Source organism: Aphelocoma coerulescens, chromosome 4 (genome assembly GCF_041296385.1).
Source record: "Aphelocoma coerulescens isolate FSJ_1873_10779 chromosome 4, UR_Acoe_1.0, whole genome shotgun sequence".
Lineage (NCBI taxonomy): Eukaryota > Metazoa > Chordata > Aves > Passeriformes > Corvidae > Aphelocoma > Aphelocoma coerulescens.
In genome coordinates this window covers 33575667-33601750 of record NC_091017.1, presented here as the reverse complement: position 1 = coordinate 33601750, position 26084 = coordinate 33575667, and the positions used below count along the sequence as shown (strand labels likewise).

General features: G+C 42.7%; 1 protein-coding gene across 4 annotated transcripts in view; it reads left to right on the top strand.

Annotated features, from left to right (window-relative positions):
* The first annotated feature begins 12607 nt into the window (after nucleotides 1–12607).
* Nucleotides 12608–26084, top strand: part of FBXW7 (F-box and WD repeat domain containing 7) — a 179150-nt gene continuing 165673 nt past the window's right edge. Inside the window, exons 1-2 of one of the 4 annotated variants that reach the window (XM_069013488.1) lie at nucleotides 12608–13058; nucleotides 14321–14568. The gene's annotated coding sequence lies outside the window, so the exon portion shown is untranslated. Of the gene's footprint in view, nucleotides 13059–14320; nucleotides 14621–25091; nucleotides 25111–26084 lie in introns of those variants that run through there. The other 3 variants (XM_069013487.1, XM_069013482.1, XM_069013492.1) reach the window with 3 other exon arrangements.

The following is a 26084-nucleotide window of genomic DNA, read 5'->3' as shown; positions in this document are numbered from 1 at the left end:
TTGAAAGTTAACCCAAGGGAAGTACTGGGATGGGGATAGGTGGGAAGACAAGGCTGGCTGAGTTCACATCCAAAAGGCAGTGTGCAAGAAAGACACTGGTGTAACAGCCCAGGAGAAGAGGAAGGGGAAAAGCAAGAGCCAAAGAATCCAACTGCTGCCTCAATAAATTCTTATTCCATAAAAAGGCACCAAAATTAGATGACATCCCCACATCATGATAGCTTCCTTTATATATAGGCATGTAGCTTCTAGTGACTGATAGAAAGTAAGCAGAGCAGTTGCTAATTTTATTGTGAAAAAAAACCCTCAGAACAACACAGTGATTTCAAATTGTTCAGTATAAAAGTGACTAACACAGAAAGAGAAAAGGGCTTCTGATTACAGCACCTGCAAGAAGCTCTTCAGGCTCCTCACCCCTGTAAATGTTCTTTCAGCATTGAATGTGCCTAGAGCTCTAGAGTGCCTTGATTGAATGCCATTAGAAGATATTTCCAGACAGATGCCTTAGACAAAGCCTGCAATTCTCCAGATACAAATGTGCCTTAGTGAAGAATGTTTATATATAAAAAAAATAATTATATTTTTCAGATATTGCCTTGTCATGTGACGTATTCCAGTTGAAATTGTAGCATTTTCTGTGTCTCAACACTGGGAGATTTTCACCATAGAGCATTACTGAATCTATAGTCAATATTAAAATATTCAATGGATGAAAGCTGGAGCTAGACAAATGCAAAGCAGAAATAAGAAACATTTCAAATAAAAAAGGGTAAGTGACATAGGATAAGGATACATTTGTTATTCTAAGGCTTCTTCTGAAGAAACCTCACTTCCCCTCCATGACCTAGGAACTCTGAATTACCATCACACATTGGCTAAAGTAGAGACTTTTTTTTGCTGAGATGTGGTTAGAAGAGTTTCTAACATCCCTAAGATCCTGCAGTTATGAAGAGGCCTCCTGTGCACTGTCTTCTCTGCACCTGGAAAAAGTCTTTTTTTCAAAGACACACATGAGTATGGCCAGAGGATCTCAGCACAGGTGAAAGTCCAAGATCTGGGAGTTATAGGCCAGACTCATGCCTTGACTTCCATTTATCTTTAGACTATCTCGAAGTCACTAAATTAAGAGTAGTTGAACTGGGAGCCAGGGCTTTTTTTGAATGAGTGCTTTTGAGACTTGCAAGCCCTCAGCACATATCACACTGCATTAAAGTTCACAATGAGCCTCTTTGCTGAGGCACCCCCCATCCCCAACTTCCACCCGAGCCACCTGGTGGGTCATACTATAGTGCATCCTACCCTAGAGCTTCTTTTCAAACTCACACCACAGCAAGCTCCCAGTGCACTTTCTACATTCCTGTTGGGAACAAGTGCTGTAAAAAGATTTTATCCACTTCCTAGCTGTGCAAAGGCAAGTTTCATCTTTACTTCTCTGGCCACAGACACCTGTCAAAACATTAACCTAAACATTTCCAGAGTTTGCTGTCTTCAGCCTCCTTCCTATGTAGGCAAAAGAACTGCCCAAATTTGAACCCATACCCTGCTGCTTGCCAACATGCCTAACTGAACCATCACACTGGTGTCAGATGTTCCAGCTGTGCTATTCATTTATTGCCACTGGGTTACTTTACTGAAAAAACACAGAAAGTTCAGTTTGGAGTGTCTTTCATGTTTGGGGATGGGGGGAGGTTTGTTTTCTTTTTTTACGTTACTGAAATATTTCTTCCAGTTACTTTTTAATCTTCAGCAGTTCTGGTTTTTTGCTAGCCTACTACATGTGGTTGCTCCTTAGTTACCATGACACCCACTAATGTGCAGAAGGTTAGAGCCCAAGAACAGAAAACAGCTGAATCACATGAGAAGATGGACAAGTTGTCAAGCAGATAACTCTGAACAGCACACAGAGGCTCCTTGGCTGACGTAAATCAGTGTGGCACCATTGAAGTCAGAGTTATAAATCTCTCCCTCTGACTTGGTAAATACCTTCAGGGATCAGAGCCGCACCTGCAATTCTGTTGATGTAGTTGAGCTTTTAGGAACTACAGCTACAGATATCTGAATAAGCACAAATGCAGATGTAAGTATGTAATTCAGCATTTATCAGAAGATACTCAGTGACTTTCCTGGAGGTATAACCAAAGAAAGTGTATGGAATATGAACACTGAATGAAAAGCAGAGACAAAACTAAATCTCAGATCCGAAGGACATGGAACAGACTTGAATTTCATGGCACAAGCTTCCCCGTGCTCCAGCCAGAGACTCAGCCCTGAATATCAAGTGCTTAAAATCCAAGTGGCTGATAGGAGTTTCACATTTTCCTTCTTGGGGGAAAGTAAAAGTTAAGATACGTATGGTCTTTCAGCTTCTGCATTAGAAGATCAGGATGTATCCAGCTTGGAAGGCTTTGTGGCCGCCGTGGGACAGGTAAGTTGATGATGACACTGCATGACATATTGGATTGCCTTTTTATTTAAATGGGTGAAGTCCCAGCCCTAGCAAGGTCAAAGTGACTTCTGCCAACAGCTCAGGAACCTCTGTGTTATGTTTGCTTTAACAACCATTTAAAGAACCAAGTGAAGCCTTTGGGAATGAAACACAACCTGCCTCACGTTAGGTTTGACTGTGGGCTGGGTTTGGCAAGTTCCTGCTTCCTCGGTCACTTGCTTTCAGGTGGGCTCAGCCCACCAGCCCTCAGCATCACCACATCATAGAAGAAAAAGGAGCAGTTAGCTGACTGAGCTCCAAAATAAACCTCCTAAGAAAGGGTTATTTCTGATCTGTTTTTTATTAAGGCTGTACAAAAAGCTGCTGTCGCAGTGAGGTTGGGGACAGGGCTGTGCAGCAGGAGGTGAGAGGGGCCCCCAGGGCCGGCACACTCCAAAACTGCAGCATGACACTAAGTGCCCTGTCCTCTGCAGTTGCATGGGGCAAAGCCCAGCCTGTGTTTCTGCTGCCAAGTCAGGGGACAAAACTAATACAGACATGACTTTTCTAAAGAGGTCTCAGAGTCTGAGATTCCAAAGTGTTTTTTACTACTTCCCTATCCTTGAGTGAAAAGCCAAACCCCTGAAAGTGATTTCACCTTTTCAGGTTGGTTAGCCTAGCTGATCGGACAGTGAAATGATGGGGTTTTTTTGGTAGCAGCATTAACAAGAATCCAGAAAGCCACACCTGTCTAGCAGCAGTTACTAGGGATCATCATGCTTTGTGTACAGCGTCATTAACACACCAAATCAGAGGCTGAAAGAAAGGCTCCTGCTGCAGCCTGGGCACCCACAGGAAAGCAGCAATGCTGTCTGCTGAGCTTTAGCATGCTGCTTTTCCTCCACAGCCTTGTATGTGGTAGTTTGTGCTTTTTCCTACTCCTGTCTACTCCAAATTCTACTGCTAAAGTGTGCACAGAAGTACTGCAAGCAGTGTCAGGAAACAGCAGGAGCTTTTCCTGAGCTGCAGCAAGTGTTTTCAGTTCTGTGTCACCAAGGCATGCTCCTGGGAGGCCTGATGAGCACAATGACGAACAGCACTTGCAAAGTTTGAGAATTGTCTAGATTAAGGCTCTCAGCACAATTAATATTCATGTAACGGATCGAGTATTATAACTCTAGGCATTTTTTTTTCTACAAATAACAGGGGTCTTGAGGTTTCCTGCTGATTTAGGAGAAATTTTATTGTATGGCAGTAGCCTTCTGAGCATCAGTGAAGATAACAATTGAGAAGATATTCTGGCTGAGGAATTTTTGTTAAGTTGTTTTCTAGTAGTGCTTCTGCTAAAGGGTAATTCTGCAAAATAACATGTGTAGGCTCATTGCTTTGCTTAATAGAAACAGTGAAGAACCTGAAACGAGCAGAGCTACAGAAGAGATATTATGTTATCTTGCCTTTGTTCAAGCTTATGACGTGGTTCAAGCCCATTATACTCGCCGAGTGACAATAAATATTTGACCTGTGAATGCTAGAAGGGAATTCATCCTTATTTCCTCCCCCCTGATTACATAAATCTGAATGACAAGCTATTTAATCTGGGTAATAGTTAACAGTCTCTGATTGCAGCTGTTAATATTACCCAAAGGAATACCAGCTACTAGTCAAGAGAGCCGTGGTAACAGCTTGCTAATGAGATCCACATTTGAGGATACTCAGACTAATAGTTTGATTCCCAAAAATGCATTTCAAAAATAGAAAATAATCGGCACTTATAATAACAGGGTCACTAAGAGGGTCCACCTATATAAGAATCCTTTACATTTTTGGAGACTTATGTGAAGTGCCTCTGAACATCCTGGAATTGCCTTCAGCTTTCCCTGTCAGGCACCCAAGACTACTATTTACTTCTAATAAGAAACCACTTTCAGTCCTGTTTCTTTAATTAAAAATTTTAAAGCATTTGACATTGCATAATATAGCCTTCACAGAACCATCACCTCTGAATGTGCTGATGACCTTCAGAATAACTCTTGAAAAGCCTAGGGAATCAAAAATGTGTTTTCCCTCTCTCTCTCTTTTTTTCTTTTTATTTCAAAACCATCTTTCCCGCGGACATTTGGAGAACCCTAGTTTTTCCCTTTTGGAAAGAGGATTTATACTGCACTGCTAACTTGTATATGTGAGATAGGTGGAACATAATCTGAAGGAATCACTCATCACAGCAATTGTCAGGGCAATAACACCTTCTCTCTTCAGGGTTTCCTTTTTCAGGAGAAAAAGACAGTATTCAACACAAATTTATGGTATCATTTTTTTCCCCTCCCTTGAACCAGGGTCATCCCTAGGAGTCTATTTAGCTCTCTACACTACTCTCTTCTAGAAAATTTTGTGTCACCTGCCTACAACAAAGCTATTCTATGAAGAACAAACCCACAGCTGTCTGCTTGGTTCCTCAGGTAATGTCTGTTGGTTGTGCCTTTGAAAAGAAAGTCTGGGAATTCTCTCTGTGAAGTTGGGCTCTTGGATGCAGATACTTTCAAAGCTTAGCATTCCCTATGTGCTTAATGTCTCCATTTCCTGATACATTTAGTTGCTATTGGACTTAATGTGATCTGGGCTTACCTGATGAGAAAAAGCATTCTCTAGAGGAAGCCAGCAAGTGTAGCATCGGGCTTTAACCCTGCCATGCAGAAGCCCCTTTTCATTATGAAATCTAATCACTTTCTCTGAAATTGTTGCTGAGTTACTGAAAAAATATCCCAAAGAGCACTGTGCAAGTATAAAATGTTAAACCTTTCTGCCTTTCCATTTTCCTTAGGGTCCTAGCTGAAGCTAAATACAAAAGGGTAGCAGCATGACTGGCTAACTAAAACTATTATTTTGGAATACACCATGAAGAGAGGAAGATTATTCCTTTTTCATAAAGCTTGCCAAATTTGTACAGTTTTCAGATTCTATTGTACAATTCTGTGTAACAGCTACATCTTGATTTTTCTAGTACATAGCCAAATACTTTAAAAGTTGCTCTTATGCTTTTCCTCCCTTTCTGCATGTACATATGTAATTAAAATATCATGATTGAAATATAAGTAGTTAATGACGATTTATTCAGGAACAACACAATTACAGAAACTGACTATTTTCTTCAGTAACGGGAGAGTTTGATTTGCTTAGATATGGGAGAAATAACAATGAACTCCCAAGGAAAAGAGAACAACACAGTAAACAAGTTACTAACTGGAGAGCATGAAAAGTACTGGAAATAAAGGTCTAGGCCTATATTAATTTGCCAGTATTTTTGATTGTGAAATGCGGTATCAAAAAAGACTCAAAGCCTAGAATTTGATGAGATACTGTTGCCACTCCAGGGCAGTGCTAATAGCCTAATTCAGATAAAATGAGAGCTGTCTGTCTCAGGTAGACTTTGGGAAAGTTCCTTTAACCCTGTTCCACTGACCTTATTACTTTGGGGCACCAGGTGGCAGTGGGCTAAAATGTCAGTGTCCGATTTTACAGACACATATTACAATCAAAACTAAAAATGGCTCCAAAAACTTTAATTGGTGAGAATTTTGTGTCACCTGTTACAGTCAGTAGGTATTCTGCAATTTAGCTGAATACATGAGTCCAATGTCTTTTTATCCCTGTCTTTTTTATATTTGAGCAAGCCTTTTTGCAGAAACTGTTTTCCTGAATAATTCTCTTACAAACTGCAGCCATTTGGAGGGGGAAGGGGGGGGGGTAGGCTGTTGATGGCCAAAGGAAAATGGCTGAACAAAATATTAATTATATTGGAGAGCAGGACAGTGCCAGATCGTATTTGAAATAAATATGAAATACAGGTATTCACATTTATGTCAGGAAATGATTCTTAAATTTTGTAGAACTGTCACTGAAGACATGGACAAGAATTTAAGGAAATTTCTGGAAAAAAAATCTGGGCTCTGCTACAGCATGGGGATATTCAGCACTAAGATCAATCCATAGCAGAAAACAGTGATGTTATCACCAGGTTTCCACAGTGGTTTCCTATGAACTGTTGTTTAATGGAATTATAAATAGTTTAAATATTACATCTGTGACTCAGTTATTTTCAATACCGGGGAATACCTTATTAGGATTTGCTCCCACCAAACCTTCTTTGCTTACCATGACAGTCAGGCTGCCACGGCTAAATATAGATTATAGAAGAAAGTTGCTAACACTTTCAACTTCAAGCACACACTTAGACAAATACTATAAATAGGCTGAAGTTTTGTAAATTAGCACTTGCCAGAGGCACAGACTGCATGCTTTCCTGTGTGAATTTTTCCCCTCTGTTCCTTTTATAAGACAATTAGCTGGTCTTAGATATCTGAGCTCTCTTTTTATTACAATGAATTTCAAGTCCAATAGCAGCAAGAGACTTGTGAGCAGCAAGCTTTCAGGCAAGCTACCCAATATAGTTTTGCCAATACATTGATTTATACTACCCTTGCTACGTCTGCCCTAATTTTGCCAGGGTACAATTAATTCCAGTTCTAGTGCTGGCTTAGTCCTGGTGTAATCATGGCCTTGGTGGACCTGACAAATTTTTTTTGGTGGTTTGGTGCGGATTTGGAGAACATTCAGAAATTGGTTCACTTGAGTGAGTTATTATGGGTGTTAGTAATGGACTGAAAAAACCTACCTGTAAGGTTTCTAAGACTGGATATCTGAGCCTGCAATGCTGCACAGGTCAGGTCAAACTGGGATTCAGTTAAAAACACTTCACCAAACCCCATGTTTTTGCTTAAAGCTGTGTCCTTTAAAAGTACAATTTTGCATTCAGTGCAAAAAGAAAAACATCAGCAACACCCTTGCATTAAAAGCAAATTAATATATCAGTATGTGGCACACTTAGGCCAGAGCTGTTTTAACTCTAGTTATACTTGCTTTAAGCCACAGCCAGACATACGAAGGTAATTAACTCTATCATTGAAACTAGTATATTTGTATAGATGGTCTTTTGCCAGCCTTCTCACTGATTGTACTGTTTCTCTTCTTTTATAAGTTACTTCTGCTAAAACCATTACACTGCCTGTAACAGAATGAGCAGAAATGGAGCAATAGAATAAGGGAAGAAAAATCCCAAAGGTCTTGCACTGTATCATCTCTGTAAGTATCAAAAATGAGGCCATTTTCCTGAGTCAGGGTAAGAATTCACAAACTCTCTCTGATATGGTATTATTGCTATGAAACTTATATGTAGATGTCCAAAGCAAAGGATGCTCTGCTACTATCAAGACCTAGGGTTTGAGATTGAAATTTCCTCTTGATGAGATCATCTGTGCTATCAGCTCTCTGAGCCGATGCTGTCGCAGCATTGTCCTTTATCATTAGTTGCAGTCAGATCCTGGAACTGCCGTAGTTATGTCCGGCTAAACTTTCATCAATGTTTATTGCAGTAAATTTACTCCCTTTGTCTCCCAAGTGGGGAGGAGGCTTGGGAAATAGGGTCCAGTTCTTTGACAAATGAAAATCTGCCTTACATATCTTGGAAATTTTGTCTCTTTTCCAGGCTTTTTATCTGCAACTGGGAAGTGTTAGACCTTTACATCTCTGGTATAGCTCTTTTTTTCTTTATCTGTTCATTTTATTGAAGAGAATATTTACATTATAACTCCTGCTTGAGCTCAGTGTGTCCATGATGACCTGCTCCCTACAGGAATTAAGATGAAAAAGATTTTCGTTCTTGTTTTCTTTATTACTTCCGCTGTATCCCCTCTATTTTGTTTGAATGCAATAGGTTCTATGTACAACCATGATTTTATTGTCTAAGTCTGGTGCAATGTGCTTGCACGCAACTTTACAGTACTCAGTAATGACACTGGAGAAATGTGAATTATGCCTTAGCAGTGACTCTAAAAACATTCTTGAAAAGAACAGCAAGAAAAGAGAGACAAACCAAATGTCTGTCTGCTGGGAAGGAGACGGTTTCAATCCCATCACGGGCGTATTTAAAATGACCTTCCCAAGGTCAGCCAGCACAGCAGTTTCATTTGTAGGGAATTAAAGGTAGAACAAACCGTGTCTTTGCTGGGAAGATTGCCTATCAAAAAAAGGAGCTCTTTGCTTCTTTACCTCAAGTCAGTTATATCCTTACATGAAGCAGATAGAGAGGACGTTTCATACCGTTTAGGAAGTGGCAGTAGGCAGTCTGAATTGGTAGATTTAGTTTTTAAGTAAGGTTTTGACAGCTCATGTGTAGCCTAAGCACTGCAGCTCAAAGCAGGAAGTTGGAGACGGTGAATCAATCTGCATTTCACTAACAACAGAAAGTGTGGCTCTACTCCCTTGAGGTTTGCTTATCTTGCCCCTTTTGCTACCTGAGATTTTTTTCTCACCCAGCAGAACAAGCCATGATTAAGACAGCTGCTGATCTGGGGTCCTCTGCTCCATTGCTTGCCTCCTCCTACACCAGCAGCACAACAGCACAGCTTCCCCATACCTATGGTCTGTGTTTGGCAGGGGGGATCCAGAGCATGGATACACACTATGCTGCAAGCCAGGACTTCACAGCTGGCATAACTCCCTGCTCACAGGAGTCTTGCTAAAGGGTCTGTTTCTCAAGCACCAGCTATGCCTCAGAAAAACCCTCCCCAGTCCAGGACCGCACATGTGCACACCACTGATGACCCCATTACGTGGGCTGCCTGCCTCTCCCATCCCAAACCCTGACACATGCAGCCTCAGGTATGGGCAGGTTAGAGAAGCTGAAGCATCTGCCTGAGACAGAGCTCAGTTTCCATTCTCATTCCTGCAGGCAGTGGGATGCATGGCACTGCCAGCCATTAGGCTATATCAACCTGTAAACACGTGGGGAAAATAATGTCTAGAAAATAAAGATTTAAATTTAAATTGCATTAGTCAAAATGGACTAAACCTTGTATAGAAGGCCTCCTTCAGCATTACCATCATTTGGGTCCATGTTTTCCCACACAAAGAAATCCTTTATTCTTCCCTTGATCTGTAAACAGCTTAGAAAATCTGTCATAGATGCCTGATAAAACCAGAAATATGGGCAAATTAAGCAAATTTTTTAAATGGCGGTTTAGTATTCGAATGTGCTCCTTTCATTTGGCTATTTCACCTTATTATTTATGGCATTTTAAAGATGACATAGTATGATACTATGGGTCAGCTTTCCTCTATAATAACAATTCTATAGCAGAATTGTTACTCATGCATGTGCACTATCTCTCCTGGCTAACTCTCATTTTCAAATCATCACCTAATTTTCTATGCCTTTTAGCATGGAATCTTTTCCGTTACCAAGGTTGTTGATAGATTGCAGTCTTGCCATTAAGTTTGATACCAAATTCTGGTACAGGTGGTAGTCCATCAAGACTGAAAACACCATGGGAAGAAAATTCATCCAAACAGACAGCAAGTATCCCTTCAGCCTCTAGGCAGGATGCTTAAAAGCCCCAGTGTTTCCCTTCCTCTGTCATGATTTCATGCACAGTAATAACCTCTGGCAAGGTTTTTGCATTCTCACTGAATTGTATGTTGAAAACAATACAGTTCCACTTAAAATTGCTCTGTGTGTTATTTTTAAAATAAGTTTTATTGAAACTGTCTGTATGGTGGCATTCAAGTCTGGCCTATGACAGTGTGATTAGTTCTGCCAATGCATTGATCTGCAGTACAGTTCCTATTTTTATCCCTACTGTTTGAAGTATAGTCAGTCATGACCACATTTCCATTAAAGACTACACGCTGAACCATTTTAATCTGTGACTAATAAAAAAATTGTAACATTTTCATTAACTCCTCAGCCAGTCTGAGCACTATCATCAGTGCTGGCAGAGCAGTGATTTTCCGTTTCTTGAGCGATGCATCTGCCATTGTCAGTGATCTATGCTGATTAGACAGCCAACTTTTTCCTTCAGCCCCAAGTAATGTGTACTCAGTATTAGCATCCCAGTTATGTCTGACCCATATGTGAATTTATTATTCAACTGGCAGAGAGACAACACCAAAATTAATGGAAAGCCAGTGGAATAAGCAATAGATCCAAGAAATAGGAACCCGTAACCCCTTGACATGGATAGGATCAGAGGAGAGAGACCTGTGTACTCTTAGCTCAAGGGGCAGAGATCCATGTTGCAGATATAAAAGTTTTAGCATTACTATTTCCTCTGTAGAGGGCAAAAAATGCACGTTTTTGTAAACTTATGGGGGAAAAAACCTTTCCAACATGAAAATATTATCCATGCAGACTTAATTCCTGCCTGCTCCAGGAATAAAAAAAATCAATTACCTGATTATATATTTACTTACATACTCATTACAGGGTTGCTTTGTCATTCTGTGGAAAATGTGAGTGATGTTCTGTGGGGAAGCAGGGATCACTAGTGAAGGAGGCTGCTGTCTGCAAAAGCACCGCTTGCCAATTTGTTACAAAAAGCATAAGCTAGGCAAGAATGGCTGTGTGGACTTTCAGGTGGTGAGGAAGGCACCTGCCTGCAGCTCTCAAGAGTGAGAGTGCTTCTCTGCTGCATTGTCCCAGTGGGGACATGGGAGAGGTTTGGAGACTCATGTAAGCTCAAACATCTGTTTTCAATACACGAGAAAAGCAAAATCAGGTAAACAAGGAAACAGGAAAGGGTGAAGAAACACCGAGCAGAAGATGATGGAGAATAAGAGGCAGAATTAAAACTGAATAGCAGACAGGAAAAAGCTAGTGGGCAATTGGAAGGCTTTTAGTTCAGTCAGACAGCCCACGGCCCAGAGCTGGCGTGAGGTCTGGGCAGAGCAGCCAACATCTGCCTGGGGATACCCGGACATGGCAAAGACCAGCACTCAAAAGGAACGAAACTCCAGACCTAAGGTACACGAGTAACTTTAATTTTCTTCTTGTTGTATGTGTTTTATGATGGCAACACAGTCAAATGCCACTTTTTTCCTTTCTTCCTTAGGCCTAAGCTTTTCTCAGCACCCAGGCTAGGTGCTACATTCGGCCTCCCACACGCTTAATGATCGACAATTAAGCATTCCGTTTTCACCTTGTCGTTTGTTGAACAGTGCTCCATATTCAGCATCACGAACCAAAGGAGGCCTAGCGGGGCTTTTGTGCGATGGCCACGACTCCGCAATAAACTGGAACAAGAGTCCTGTGATGAGTGGCTGAGGGAGCTGGAGTTGTTTAGCTTGAAGAAGGCTCAGGATGACCCTATCACTCTGCAACTGCCTGAAAGGAGGGTGTAGACAGGTGGGGGTCAGCCTCTTCCCCCAGGCAATCAGTGACAGGATGAGAGGACCTGTAAGCTGTACCAGGGGAGGTTCAGCTTGGACGCTAGAAGGAATTTCTTCACAGAAAGGGTAATTAGACATTGGAAGAGGCTGCCCAGGGAAGTGGCGGAGTTCCTAATGGTGTTTAAGGAATGATTGGATGTGGCATTTAGTGCTATGATCTAGTTGACCATGGTGGTGTTCGGCCACAGGTTAGACTCGATAAGCTCAGGGATCTTTTCCAACCGAACTGATTCTGTGATTCTGTTAGAGGCTCCTGTAATTAATACTTGGTTTAGCCTTCGGAGAGCAGGGACGGGGTAACCATTACTCCCGTTACTGGGTTCGCGGCGCTCGGTGCCCGACCGACAAAGTGCTGCTGGGGACAGGTGAGCTGCGGTTTCTGGAAGCACCGAGGGTGACCAGCACTTCCCACCGCCGGTCCCCGGACAAACCGAGCAGCGGCCGAGCACTGAGCGGCGCACACCGGGATCGCCGCAGCACCTGCCGTTCCCATGGCGGGGACGGGCGGGACGGACGTGGGGCCGCCCCCTTGTCCCGGGCTGAACCGCGCGGCCGCGGCGGGACCTGCGCGGCTCCGCCTCGCCCGCCCTCGGCATCATCGCCCCGCGCCACCACCGGGGCGGGGCGGGCCCCGTTGCCGGGTTACCGCTGTCATCCGCCCGCGCCGCCGCCGCGCTCGCTCCCTCTCCCGCCCGCCCTCCCCGCCCCCTCCCGGCGCCGCAGGAAGCGAGCGGATCCCGGGGCGCTGCTGCCGCCGCTCCCCTCACCGCGCCCGGCGCCCCTGGCCCGGCCCTGCCCCGCCGCCCAGCGCCCCGCGCCGCCGCTCCCCCCACATGCCGCAGAGCGGAGCGGCCGCGGCGCCGAGCCCCGCCGCCCGGCTGCCCCGCCGCGCCGCCCGGCTGGGGCCCTGACGGCCCCCCCGCCGCTGGAGCCGGGGCCCGGCGGCGCCCGCAGTGCATGAGAGGGAGAGCGGGGCGGGGGCCGCGGCCCGAGCCACTCTCCTCCCGGCCGGCGGCGGCGCGGGGACCGGCCCGGGGGGCGCCGAGGGGCGGCGAGGCGGCGGCTCCATGTGAGAGGACGCGGCGGCGCACCTGATCCGCCGCCGGGACACCCGCAACCGGGGGGATTCTTCGAGGGCCACCAGTCCGCAGCCCGCCCGGGGCGGGGGGGGGCTGGACCCGCCTGCCCCCTTGAAGTCACCCGGCCCCCGGCGGCAGCCCCGGGGCAGGGGGGGACAGCGGACCCCATCCCGCCGGGAGAGGGGGGCTCCGCCTCGCCGACCACATCGCCCTGCCGGCGGGAAGGCGCGCGCGCCGCGAGCGGAGGGAGAGCCCAGCGGAGCCCGTCCCGAAAAGTGAGTGCGAGCGGGAGGAGCCGCCTTGGGAAGGGGCTGGGTGCCCCGGGGCTGCCGGCGGAGCGGGCAGGGGGCCGGGGCGGGGGGCAAGGCGCTGGCCGCTGCCGCTTCCCATGCGGCTCACGTTGCCGGCCGCGCACGGTCTGGTGCCCCGCGGTCCACGCGCCTCTCCCGCCCGCCGCCGAGACGGGGCGGGGGGGGCTCCGCCGCGGCCCCCGGGGAGGGCCGAGGTCTCCTCCGCAAGTTCTGCCGCCCGCTTTGTGCCGGGAGCGGCGGCCCCCGCGAACAAAGGCGGCGGGCGGGCGGCTGGAGGGCTCGGACCCCTTCGTCCCGTCCCCGCCCGGGGAGCCGAGCGGAACTGCCGCGGCGGAAAGTTGTGCAAGGCTGGGAGCGGAGCGCACGGCCGCGGTGCTGTGATCCCCGAGGCTTTCAAACATCCCCCACCCCGCTCCCCCGTTTTCCTTCTTTTCTCTGTAGGGTTGAGTGGCTCCTAACAGACCCCGCGGCTGCCTCCTGCCCGCTCATTTACATAACACTTGGGTGGAAAATGCAGCTCTTCTTGTCGCGGAAAAACGTTATTAAAGAGTTGCTTAGTTTCCATGTAAAGTGTTTTTAATGCGTTTTAAAAGCCAGGAGTAGTTTTGGCTCTTCCTGTTTATCGGAGTAGTTGCTGCTTCACGAGGCACGAGCAAGTGCTCTTGCTCTTACTCCAGACCTTACTCCGTGACTGGGGAACGAAGGGTCTCGTTTGGGAATGGGACTCTCTTTGCTTGGGTTCTGTTTTGCTTTGCTTTTTAGCATTTCTGCCGCGTGCATAATTTCCCGCTGAGCAAAAACTGTATCAAAACTTAAATTGTTTTAATAGAGTATCTTAACTTGCTCTTAACTGAAAAAAACGCCTCAGTGGTTTGTCGGGGAGGAAACAATTGTGTCTGCTAGCGTTAAATTGTACTATTCGGGTGTTAAATTTATACAGTAATTTGTTACATATGAGGAGGATGAACTAAAAAATGAAGGGAGTAGGTTGAATGTCGTTTATTTGATGAGACAGTGTTCAGACAGAGATCCAGAAACTGTAACTCTGTGTGGAAACTGTTGTTTGCATGAGTCCTCTCCACATCTTCCTGGAAGGAGTCTAGAAATACTTTGAAGGGGAAGGTTGTAGGATTTGTCTGGTTTTTCATTAAAGTAAGAGTGTACAGCTTGTGAACATCCTGTGGGCCAGTTGCTAGGCGCCTGCTCTCCTGTGCTTTCTTTAACAGATGCAATTGAAAGCAGAGGAAAATGTAGCAGAAATGTACACAGTTGCTGAAGCTCTAAAATACATGGGTGTGAACAGAAGGCCATACTCCAGAATTCCAGCTATGGATGCTTGCTCTGTCCTTCAGTTTGTGCTACACTTTTGAGAGCAGTTACTGCCTGTTTCCCAGCTGTGTACTTGTACATTCTACTGAGAAGGAGACAGCTCTGAAAACTTGGGAAAACCTAGACATTTGTAGGAATTTTAAAGGTAGGCAGGGCACCTGATCTTTCACAGTTTAATTTTGAGACCAAGTTTGAAGGTAAGAACATTCATTTTCTTTAGTCTGAAGTATCTCCTATCTTAAGCTTTCTCTCATCACTGCTGTTTTAAAAAGGGGTGTAAAAGAAGTTGAACTCTCGATTTGCTTCACTCCTAGCTTTTCTTGATTGCAGAACTCAGAGGTTAGGAAAGGAAGGTGCATTCTCTTTAGGACACAGTGTTAAGGAGGTGGTCAATTCTATGCTGTATTTAATATCTACAGGAGCTAAATGACATTATGTCCTTTTTTCGTGTGGTGATTACATTTGTTTTAAGGTACTTCCTAGTCCCAAACTTAAATCTTCCCCTTCTCCATCATTATCCAGTTGTTAATGGCAGCCCAGTTCTGTCTCTTGATGGCAATTATGCATTCTTGTTGGTGTTCCAGGTTCATAAATGTCTCAAAAAGATATATCACTTCATGATTTTGAAATTATTTTTGTCAAGATTTAGATTTTTCCTCCTATTGCAGTTTATATCTAATCAGTGTAGGTCCTTTGTTCAAGCTGAATAATTTACTAGTACAACGGTGTCTGTTTGGAAACAAATGTTTATCAGAAAGTATGTGATTTTCATTTCCATTAACTGTCAGGAAAGATTTTTACAATAAATAGCTTTTCAGTTTAGGGAGAGAATTCCTTTTTATCTTTAGACTTAGACTGACAAATTAACTTCCCTTTATTATGTACACACGTGGTATTTTGCAAAAGTTTTGTTAAGTACTTCAATGGAATTTCTTGTCTCTGAATCAAGAAAAGAAAGGAATGGTGTGTGATGATTTAGGCCAGGCAATGTTATTGAATAGAGAGGAATGCTACTCTTCTGTCTCTTTGAAGTAAACAGAGTTTTTAAAATTCAGGCTGTATTTAATGAACATATTTAATCTTCTGAATCTTTTTGTGAAGAGCACATGCTTGTTAACTGACTATATGTACGTTACATTTGAAATAGAAGTAGCAGAAAGACCTTGCCTGCAGACCTGCTTCAGCCTTGTTGTATGTGGACTGTGTATGTCAGGTAATTCTGGAAAGACACAATAAACATTGCATGTAATTGCTCATGAAAATGCTCTTCCACAACAAGGTATTGTGCTTTAGTGAATTTGTGGAAACTGATGGATGGTTCAGTACTGAAATGCTCTATCTATTCACGGGATAGACAAAATCTGTTTACCTGGATCACTGCTATGGACATCAAGATAGTCTCTTGTGACAGCAAAGGCTACAAAGATTTCAGGTATTTGTTTGATGAAGATCTAGAACCATGGAGGCATGGAAGCTGACTTATTGTCAACAAACTTCTTGGTCTTGCTTTGTGGTGGTTACTACTCAGGCTCTTCTGGCTAAATCAAACAAGGACAGTTTAGCCCAGTCTCCTGTGTGTCTCAGTGGTCAGCAGTGGGTGTCTGCAAAAGACTGTAGGCAGCTCTAGGTGCTTACAGGTCCCCGTCCTAGAACACCCTTCCGGTTGCTATCAGTGTGTACTTTAGGGCTGTGTCATTTCTGTACATTTGGCAACCCTTAGTGGCTTCCTCTTGGGTGAACATGTTTGGTGGCTTTGAGGGAGGAGTGGACAAGTCCTTGTTTTGAAGTGACTGGTTTTGAATAAACATGTCAGGTATATTGGGTACCTTCTTATTCCTATGTTAGGAGGGAGGAAGAATATTAAATCCCTGTCCACTGCTCACCTGTCACAGTTTTGCATTTAATAGAAAATGAAACGTGGTTCTCCATCTTTCACTTTATAAAGATTATTGGTGAAATAATGAAGTAATCAATTTTTGGCTCCCTTCTCTGTTCAGCCAACATCAATAAATAAATATAACAGCTTGATTAGGCTCTTACTTAAATCTTAGAGTACACATTTGCTTTTCTTCTTTGAGAACTTTGCATAAGCAAAATGTTTTTTGGCTGTAACAAATGCGAGAGGCATTGTGGCTCACTTGTGAGGGGACATTTCTTGGGCAGGAAGAGGGAATGGGAGCAATTAAACTGTTGTAATGTTGTGAATCCTGCCTAGGTCTTTCCACCAGTGGTTCTTGCCAGCTACTCCAGTGTTTGTCCTGTATCAGTGCATACACTGCAGTCAGGTACTTTCAAATAGATCCTTGATGGGTTTTTTTGTTAGTAATGTGAACATGATTTATGTCTGTAAGGTCAAGTACTTCAAAAGTAAGGAATGTCAAAGGAACTACTGCATTCAGTCTTGTTCATGCTCACTATAGCAAAAAATGTGTTTTCATCTCCTCAAGACTGCTCTCATTTTTGCTAAATAGACAGATCTGTGCAATTCAGTAGCTCTTCTCTATTTTGTTTTCTCGGTGTTCTCTGAAATAATTGCAGTTATTTTTACAAGGGTGAAACAATGCATTTTTTTCTATAATGTCATGTTTAACCTACCAGCAGACATCTTTTCCCATTTGCTGGGGCAATTGAAGATGTTACCATCAGCTAGAGAATACAACATCCACAGGTGGTTGGTAAGAGGAGGTGTGTGAAATATTGTCCAAAACTAGCTTGCTTAGTTCAGGTGAGCTTTGCCCTGAGTCTTAAGCTGGGACAGTTGGCTTTGCTTTGTGCTGGAGGATGAAGAGTGTTGGTGTGTGCTGCTTTGGTGGCACACTTCTGCTGTGATGGTTTTAGTAGCTGTGTGCTCCCAAGTAGCTGCAACAGCAAGACTTGCTCTCAAACAGCTTTTTCCCAGCCTGACTCTCTTCAGCATGATCAGTGGTGGCTGTTGCACTATGAACTAGTAGAATTTGTCTAGTTTTCTGACCAGCCACAAATATGGCCATAAAATAGAGAAGTGAGGGATGTTTTAATTAAAATATAAAACAACCAAGCAAAAAACCCCAACCAAACAAAAAACTATATGCTGTTTTCAGTTTTGGCTGTAATTTAGAGTTACACCAGTATGATACATTTTGCAATGCTATTCACCTCAGCTTATATTTAAAAAAAGAAAACCAGTTTCCCTTTAATACTCTCTTAAGAGGTTGAGGGCTGTTTGGATTTTTGTAAACCAAATACATTGTTATGAAACTGATTAAGATATTGATGTTCCTTAGATGTTGTGTGGGCAGGGGTCATTGGGATTTGGAGGGGAAAGGAATGGGTTTTCTTGAAATTACATGGTCTGTGTTTCTGATGGGTCCATCACACAAGACTGCTTTCTAGCAGCTCCAGTATCGGGGAAGCCTGTTACAGGTGGTGCCTGGCTAAGCTGGCCTAGGTGAATCTAATTTGTCTTGTGACCTGAGACTGGGTGGCTGCTTACAGCAGAGGGACAGTTCTGAGGTAGTTAAGTAATACTTCCTGTTCAAAGGCTGACTATTCAAAGTTGTCCAAAGTGTGAATGTTTTGAAGTGCTTTTTAGCTTGAAAACCTTTCAGTGGTGTGGATGGCGTGACCTGCCTGATACTTCTCTGGAGAAATAGCACTGGGAAGTCTAGGAACTCTTCAGCATGGGCAGGCTGAGATGAAGTGCACTCAGAGGGCAGGGTGTACTGCTGAACACTTTCTAAGCACAAGATCTGGCTCCTTAACGAGGCAGGAGGGCTGCCCTAGGGTGGAGCTGAGAGGTGTGCGTGTGCTGTGGTGAGACCTGGCCTTGTGGAGCTGGAGCTGTGGTGAGTGGGAGGTTAGAGGACGATTGCAGTAGAGTTGCAATGATTTCCTCTTAAACTCTTCATAAACCTCAATCAATGAGTCTTGCCACTCCAGTATCCTGGGCTGTAATAATAAATTAAATCTTTTCTCTTCCAGTTCTCCCTCTTTACATGAGTCTCTCTTTGAAAATAAAAAATCTGAACTGATTCTGAGATAATCATTGTAGTTGTTCCTATGTACCCTTCTCCTGTTACTCAACTTTTTGGTCCAGTGTCAGAGCTTGTTGTTCTCCCTCTTCAGCACTTCGCTCTTTAGAAATGTTGCTCTGGATGGCTTGGAATGTGGGAGTTGACCTTTACTTGTTGCAGGTTACCAAAGACTTCTCCTGTGTGTTTCCTTGGTGGGTTTATCAGAGAACTTAAGGGTGGTGATGGAGACGCAATTGCATGTGAAGTTTTGGTGGGTCCTTTTGATAGATTGAAGAACTCCTTAATTTGGTCATGCAGAGTCAGAGCTACTCAGCTGTGGCTTTATGTTCTTGTAGGTTGTGGCAACTGCTATGAATTTCAGAAGGACAGGAACTGCAAACCCTGGGTGTGTGTTGTTGACAGTGTCTACTTAAACTCTGCCCTCTTTGACCGTCACAATGTCCTTACTGCACGCATTAGCTCTGTGTTCTCACAGATGCTGGTGGATACTTTTGGAGCATGTGCTTTTCAGTATAAAGTCTACCGTGTTTTCTTAAAGGTGAAACTTTACATTTAGATCTGCTCTAGCATGCAGGATCTGCCTATGCTTATAAGGAGTTATTTAGCTGTATTGCAAAATTGCTTATGAAAGGTTATTACTGTCTTTATGTAAAATATATGATATGCTTTATGGGATAGAATGTGTGTCCATATATATCTGCAGTAATGAAAATAGTCACAGTGTTTTCAGAACTGAACAGGCTACTTCAGGACAAGCTACTTGTCTTACTAAATGACTAACAAGCCCGAAGCATCATAAGCCAATGGGGAAGAAAAGGTTTCAAGCTTTTCCCCAAGTTCCCTTATTAGGAGGGTAAGCTGCTCAGTGTGTTCCCTGGCAAGTGCAAGCCTTTTCAGCATTGTAGCATACTTCATGCTTGAGAAGTTACTCGCTAGCGATTGCAGTAGCTGCAAAATCTAGCATTTCTTTGCTAGACCTGACACTAGTGAGTACATTGCTTTCATTGACTTCTTCATTCCCTAATAAGGCTTTAGAATATTCTAAAGAGTATTTTCTTTAGTGTTCAAGGCCATAACCATTAAATACCAATAACCAAAACTACAGCTATGGATTCAGACCTCTCTGAGGAAATGTTACTCATCTTTTGTGGCAAATGTGACCCCACACAGCTTGGCATAGTGTTGAATCTCAGTTGAAAACAGGATGTCTTCACCTTTGCTTCACTATTGTCTCTTTGCTAAGCTGTGCTACTTATGGCCCTGAGCTTGGGCCAGTAAACCTGCACTTTGCCATGAGTGTCTACTTCTCTTGCTGTTTATGTCTTGTTATTTTGTTTTAATTCATGCAATGATACTCAAAGCAAGAGATGATCTAGCACAACAGAAAAGGGCCCTGAAACTGTGATCCTGGAGATACCCTTGTCTAAGTTATTTTTAATGTTTGTTTCTGAGTTCTGCTGTGGCAGTTTCATCTGCTGTTGCCAGAGCTGATGAGTATGTCTGCAGATCTGTGGCATTTCTCTGAGTGGGTGGATCACTGCAATGACAGGTTACTCTTTTTTTTCTTTACTACAGAGTACAATAGTGACAGTTTTTATAGATCTTGAGGGCATCTTCAGCGTCCTTTAAATCGTGCTAAGACAGTTGCTGTGGTTTTTAGTGGTTTTATTTTTTTTTTAACCAGGAAACTTTTGACACTGTTTCTTTCTCCACGTGCGTAAATACCAGGCCCAATTCTTTCTTTCAGCAGGAATGAATTTGAAATAATCAATTTGTTTGGGGCACCATGCTTCTCTCCTAACTTGCTATTCACTGCAAGACTTGAGGAAGAGGGGGACAATGATTCAACCTGCTATGCTTCATCCACCTGGCCTGTATTTAAACTTGTCTGTGTAGCCAAGATGGGGCAGACACAACCCTTGTGACAAACCTCTGGTGGAAGGGGGCAGTTATATCCCTCCATTTTCATGGTGTGTTCATTGTGTTATCTGTGGTAGCAGGTGGTTTCTGACCTTGCTGTCTGTGGTCTGAGTAAGCGCTAGACTTGGTCACTGCTCGACTTCCAGCTTGCTGGACTTTGTGTTGCCCTGCACTTGCTCCACACTACCAGCTGTGTGATACATGGCCCTGAGGGGCCACTCGATGTTCATGAACCATTTCAAGAGTAGCATGCAGGCTTTGGTAGCCCCTTAGTAACATGGTGGTCATTCTGTGTTTTGACACTGTGTCTTCAGGGGAGTGATTCTATGTGTGAAAGAGGTTCTATGAATAATATCTTAGGTGGGTTCTAATACACAGGTGGCTGAACTTTACATTTTGCAATATTATAATGCAGAAGTGTTTGTTAATAACCTTGGTTATCTGCATAATGGCTGCTTCCTTAGATTGTCCAGATGTTTAACTTAAATTTGCAAGTTTTACATACCTGAGTGCACTACAACTAGGGCAGTTCTTAGACATGGTTTGCTGTAGCAAAACAACTTTGACATGCACAGTTACATTTAATTTGTTTCCAGGATGTCCTGTGTTTTCATCCTATCTTCAGGGTCAGGCTGAATGGGGCTTTGAACAACCTGGTATAGGGGAAGGTGTCCCTGCCCATGGCAAAAGGGTTGGAGTTATACGACTTTTAAGATCCCTTCCAACCCAAACCATTCTTTGATTCTATGATTTCAGGTGTTGTATTCCCAGCTTTATAGCTTATTGCCATGGTGAATCTGTTGTTATTTGTGCTTTGAACACTGTTATGCTTGACTATTTTGAAATAAAAAAACTCCTGATGTGCTACAGAAAATAGGTGGGCTGATAGTGAAGTAACTGAGGGTCAAACTTCAGCTCCACCATTACTGACATTTGATCTGGTGGGAGCACTAGATAGCACCCAGTGTGACTCAGGAGCACAGGCAGGAGTTTTGTTTGAAGGGTAGAGGTGGGTGTTGTCCCCTGTCATGGGGTGGATGTGTGGCTGTCTAGTGAGGGGAGCTGCATGCTGTGGTTGCTGCCTGCCTATGTAGGAGGTACATACAGTCATCCCGCTCAGCTTGTGGCTGTTTACACGGGCTGTGGGAACCTTTCGAAAGGGTGCTGGGAATGACTGGAAAAACAAAAGCTTCTTTAGTGGCACAAAAGAAATGTTAACGTTTTGGTCCTTCTCATTGCTGTTGTTTGTTTACACTGCAGTGTGGTGGGAAAAAAATTGTTTGTGTAGGTTAGGCATGACCTAGCAAAGATTAAAAAGGAGAAACTTGCCATTAAACATTTTACCCTTCCTTCATAAGATAATTTCAAACCTCACAGAGGTTGAGATGTTATAGTCACTTGTCCTTTATGGGGTTGTCATTTCATATTGTATTTGAGCTGCTTAGTTGCTACTGAGAGGAATGGCTCCAAACAGCTTCTCCTACCCATATCTCTTCCTGCACTTGCTATTGGTTTAATCTAATTTTTTGTCAAGTCTATTCAAATTAATTTTGGTTTTTTATCATTTTAGTTTCCTGAATTTAAGTGAGAAGGGAACTAAAAATCGAATTGAGTTGTCTCAGTGTGATATGGAATGTGCTTTAGAGCTGGCACGGGGGATGCACAGCTGGCAGTGAATCCTTTGGGCACTGGCTGGCCATTAGATCAGCTTAACTGTGCCCTGAAACCTCATGGTTGTGGTTTGATGATCTGCTGAAACCAGTGTGGAGTATGGGCTATAACCAAAAGGGCTGATCTTGTTCCCCCTGTCCCTTCCTCATTTTTGTGGTTGTGCCATCTGCTTCTCAAATCCAGCTGCTTGTGAAGCAACGTGAGTGCTGCTGCTGCCTGACTTCTTAGCCTTTTCAGTAAGGAGAGAGTGGTATTGCCCCTTTTAACAGCAAGAGAAATTGAAGTAATCTAAAAATGTTTACAGTCCTTATACTAAACTGCAGAAGTATTATGTATCATGCTGTAAACTATATACGTGATATAAACCACCTTCAACTACTACTGCCAATTCAGCCTATAAAATAGAGCATGTACTTGATCTTCAAAGGTTTTTGCCTCAAGTTCTCTTCATATCACAGTCATAAGCATGCCAATCTGGCCAAACGAATCCTTTTATTCAGTAGAGCTACATTTAACACAGTGATCAAAGCTGCAATGTACAGAAATATTAGTATTCAAATCTGTAAAACACAAGGGAAACAAATTATTCTGTGAGCAGCGGAGCTAACAAAACCTAGTTTCCTGTGGATTTGTGTCCTCTGTCTGCTGCTGTATCCCATCACTGCAGTAACAGTCCTGATTACTGTCCTATTATCTCCTGTGACCTCTCTTATCACAGTATGTCAGATCCTGCAGCCTGACTATTACGCTACTCCCCATATAACCTACCCGCTAGCTGGAGTAAAGGCAGCATGTGCTGTGATGGTTGCAGAGCTATGTGTATGCTTAGTGGCAGCTGCCAAAGAGAGAAAAATATTTGCATTCAAGAATTCTACTGATTGTAGAGCTGAGAGTTTAGCTTTTGTAGTATTCTCTCTGCCTATCAGTTGCCATCTCCAGAAAAGCAATAGGCTTTAATTATAAAGCATGTGTATTTTTTATTTCTTTTCAGAATCACTTTTTGGAAAGGTGATTGTGCCACTGAAAAGTTTCACGTATAAAGCTTCAAGTAATTCACAGTTCTTCTTTACATTCTTTGTGATGCTTTAACCCCAATTTAGTTGAATATATTCTTTTTGTTATAAAAATCCAGTTAAAGTTCTTGGTGGTTTTTTTTCCTATACCTTTTCCTCTATATTATTCTGCATCTCTGTTACAATCAACATACCCAAACTTTCTGATGATTTTTGGCTTCCCCTTTAAGATTCCTGTTACCAAATTTCACTTTTTTGAACATCTAGTTAACTACATTTCAAACCATTTTTACAGTATGCTTGCCCAGGAGTGCTATATATATACGAAGTGCCTATTTAAAATGCTGTATTCAGTTTATAATGTACCAATTGTAATAGTCTTCAAAATTTTTAATACACATCCTAAATTTTTTTTTTTTTAACTGAGTATTATTCTTCTATGGACTATCAAGAGTCAACATGTTTCTTTCTGAATCTGCTATTAAGATCCAGGAAGTTGGTGAGTAAAATATTCACCCGGACACACAATACCTTGTTGATTATTTTGTCTGTCATGTATTTCCCATTTTATCTAGCATGGTTAGACTACATGAAATTCTCAAGGTTCCTTCTCTTATCTTAACCTTAATAGCTTTTATGTGAATGACTTTTGCCACTTTTTGCTTTCTGGACCATTAGGGAATATGTGTTGCAGTTCTAGTGCAGAACTGTGGCCTTCTGCTGTTAACCCTTTTTTTCTGCAAATTAACAGACCACTTACTGCTTTTTCTTTTGATGCTTTATTGCTGGCATCTAAATGCAAATTTTCCCATAACACCAATATTAATTTTACTTAATGGCCTCTTGAGACTTTGAGGGAGGCCTTTTGAAAGTCTTTTTTTAAGCAATTTCTCCTTAGTTCACTGTTGTTATTATAAAACTCTACTAGCCTAAAAAAGCATAGTTTCCTTTCCAGAAACCATGCTGTGTGAATTCTCTGATATCAACCTGCATATGTTTTACAATCGTATTCTCCAAACAATTGTTTCAGCTAGCTTGCTATGCATGAAAGGCTTATTTGTTTGTAACATGTTAAATCATATTTACTGGCTCTTTCAAATGTAGATAAGTGCTGTGTTTTCTCATATTCTAATACTAGATATTTTTAGCAGGAGGTGAATATAATTTTTTGTTATTTATAAATATATTTTTTTCTTGTTCCTATGGAATCACTCAGTTCTGATTTCTGCTACTAAAAAGAGAAAATGCAAAAGTGCCGTGTTTTCTCCAGCTGAGGTGTTCATGGTTTAGGTTTGTTAGCTCTAGTCTACTCCCTCAAATTGTGTAGTGGAGTGGTGGCAGCTGAGAAACTTATGTGCTCAAGTAGTCTTTCTTAGACTTTGAATGCAGTGTCTAGGAGATTTTGAATTCAGATGGCAGAAACACTGGGAGATGTGCAGTGGAAAGGGAGAAAACAGGCTATAGAGGTCTCCCTAATTAGTGAACAGGCTGATGCCTGTGGCATGTTCTTCCATCTATTTTTTATTTTGTATCAGTTTTCAGGAAGGAAAACAACCTTCAAATAAAACCAAAGTGAGTAATTTAGCTTTTCTCAGGAGCAAAATGCAGCTGGAACTGTTCAGTAGTAGAACCATTCTGTTGCCCAGTAAGCATTTGCACACACACAGTGTCTAGGAGGCAAAGCCATGAAACTGCTGTAGATGTTTTAGTGGAGAATAATCAGTAATGTTATTCCACTAGAGATATAATTTTATAACTAATATTTTGATTGAAAGGTCAAGCTCATTAAAACATTTGAGTGTTATATATTTTATCAAGATGGCAGTTTTGGGAGAGGTGTCCAAAAGTTAAAATACTTTTTCTATATTTTAATTAAAATGTTCTGTTTTAAATTGTGTTTAATAAATAGTTTTAAATGTATTCTAGAAGAATTGGCCCACTGGATCACACTGGCAGAACTGGTGTTCTTTCTAGCCTAGTATCCTGTGTCTGACAGTCATCAAAGAGAAAATCTTGTTCAGGAACCCAGAAGTTGCCTAATTCTTCACATGATCCATCTCAAAAAAATGTGTAAGTGGATGCATGGGGAACATTGAGAACAAGATAAATTTTAGATGCTTTTCATGTTGTGCTTGTTCTCCGGCTACTTTCAGTTTATGGATCTCTGAGCCAGAGGTTGTTTCTGTTTATTCAGAAATTCTTGAATGATTTCTCTTCTGAGAACTTGTATAATTTCATCTTGAACTCGTGTAAATTTTTCATCTCCGTTGCATCCTTTTGCAACTAATCCCACAGATCTGCTGGCTGTTGCCTGAAGAGTCACTCACGTTTTGAAGGTTGCTCCTCCTAGCTTCCTTAGCTGCTGCCTAGTGTTTCTGTTGCAGGGGGCAATGAACAACTACTATCCTTTGCCTTTCATGTCACTTGCCTCTGGCATAGTCCTTTGAAATGGGGATCTTTGTTCCTAAAGAGACCATTTTTTCAGGTCCCAGTTCTTCTGTATTTAAGCAGTTTTTGCTGTAAGAGGTCACCTCTGTAAGATGACAGATGCTTCTTCACTACGTGATTTTTCTTGTAGAAATGTAGAGGTGCTGTTTGGGTACCAGTGCTTACTCCTGTTTCATCTTTGAAGTCAACCCTATGAGTGGCAACTGCAGCTGAAATTTATGCTGTACTGGGGGGATTTTCCTGAAGAATTGCTTGACCCTGTGAAAACGATGGGTCCTAAAGTAAGGATGAGGAATTCTCATTTGTGTCTCTAGGAAACGGCAATTCCTGTGTAGTTGTTCCTGTGGTCATCTTTTAATGTGGTTAGAACATCAGCTTAGGAACTCTGAAGTTTAAGTCTACTGATGTTATGGATCATGAAAAAATTAAGAAACACTAGGATCTATCTGAAATGATAAATAACAAGTTTCCCATGTTAGCATTACAACTGTTGCAATCAGGCAGAGCAAACAAAAATTCAGCTCATGTAATTGAAATTTTCTTTTGGTCTGTGGTTTTAAGAGTGCATTGTGAACTTCAGTTTTATTATCATGCCA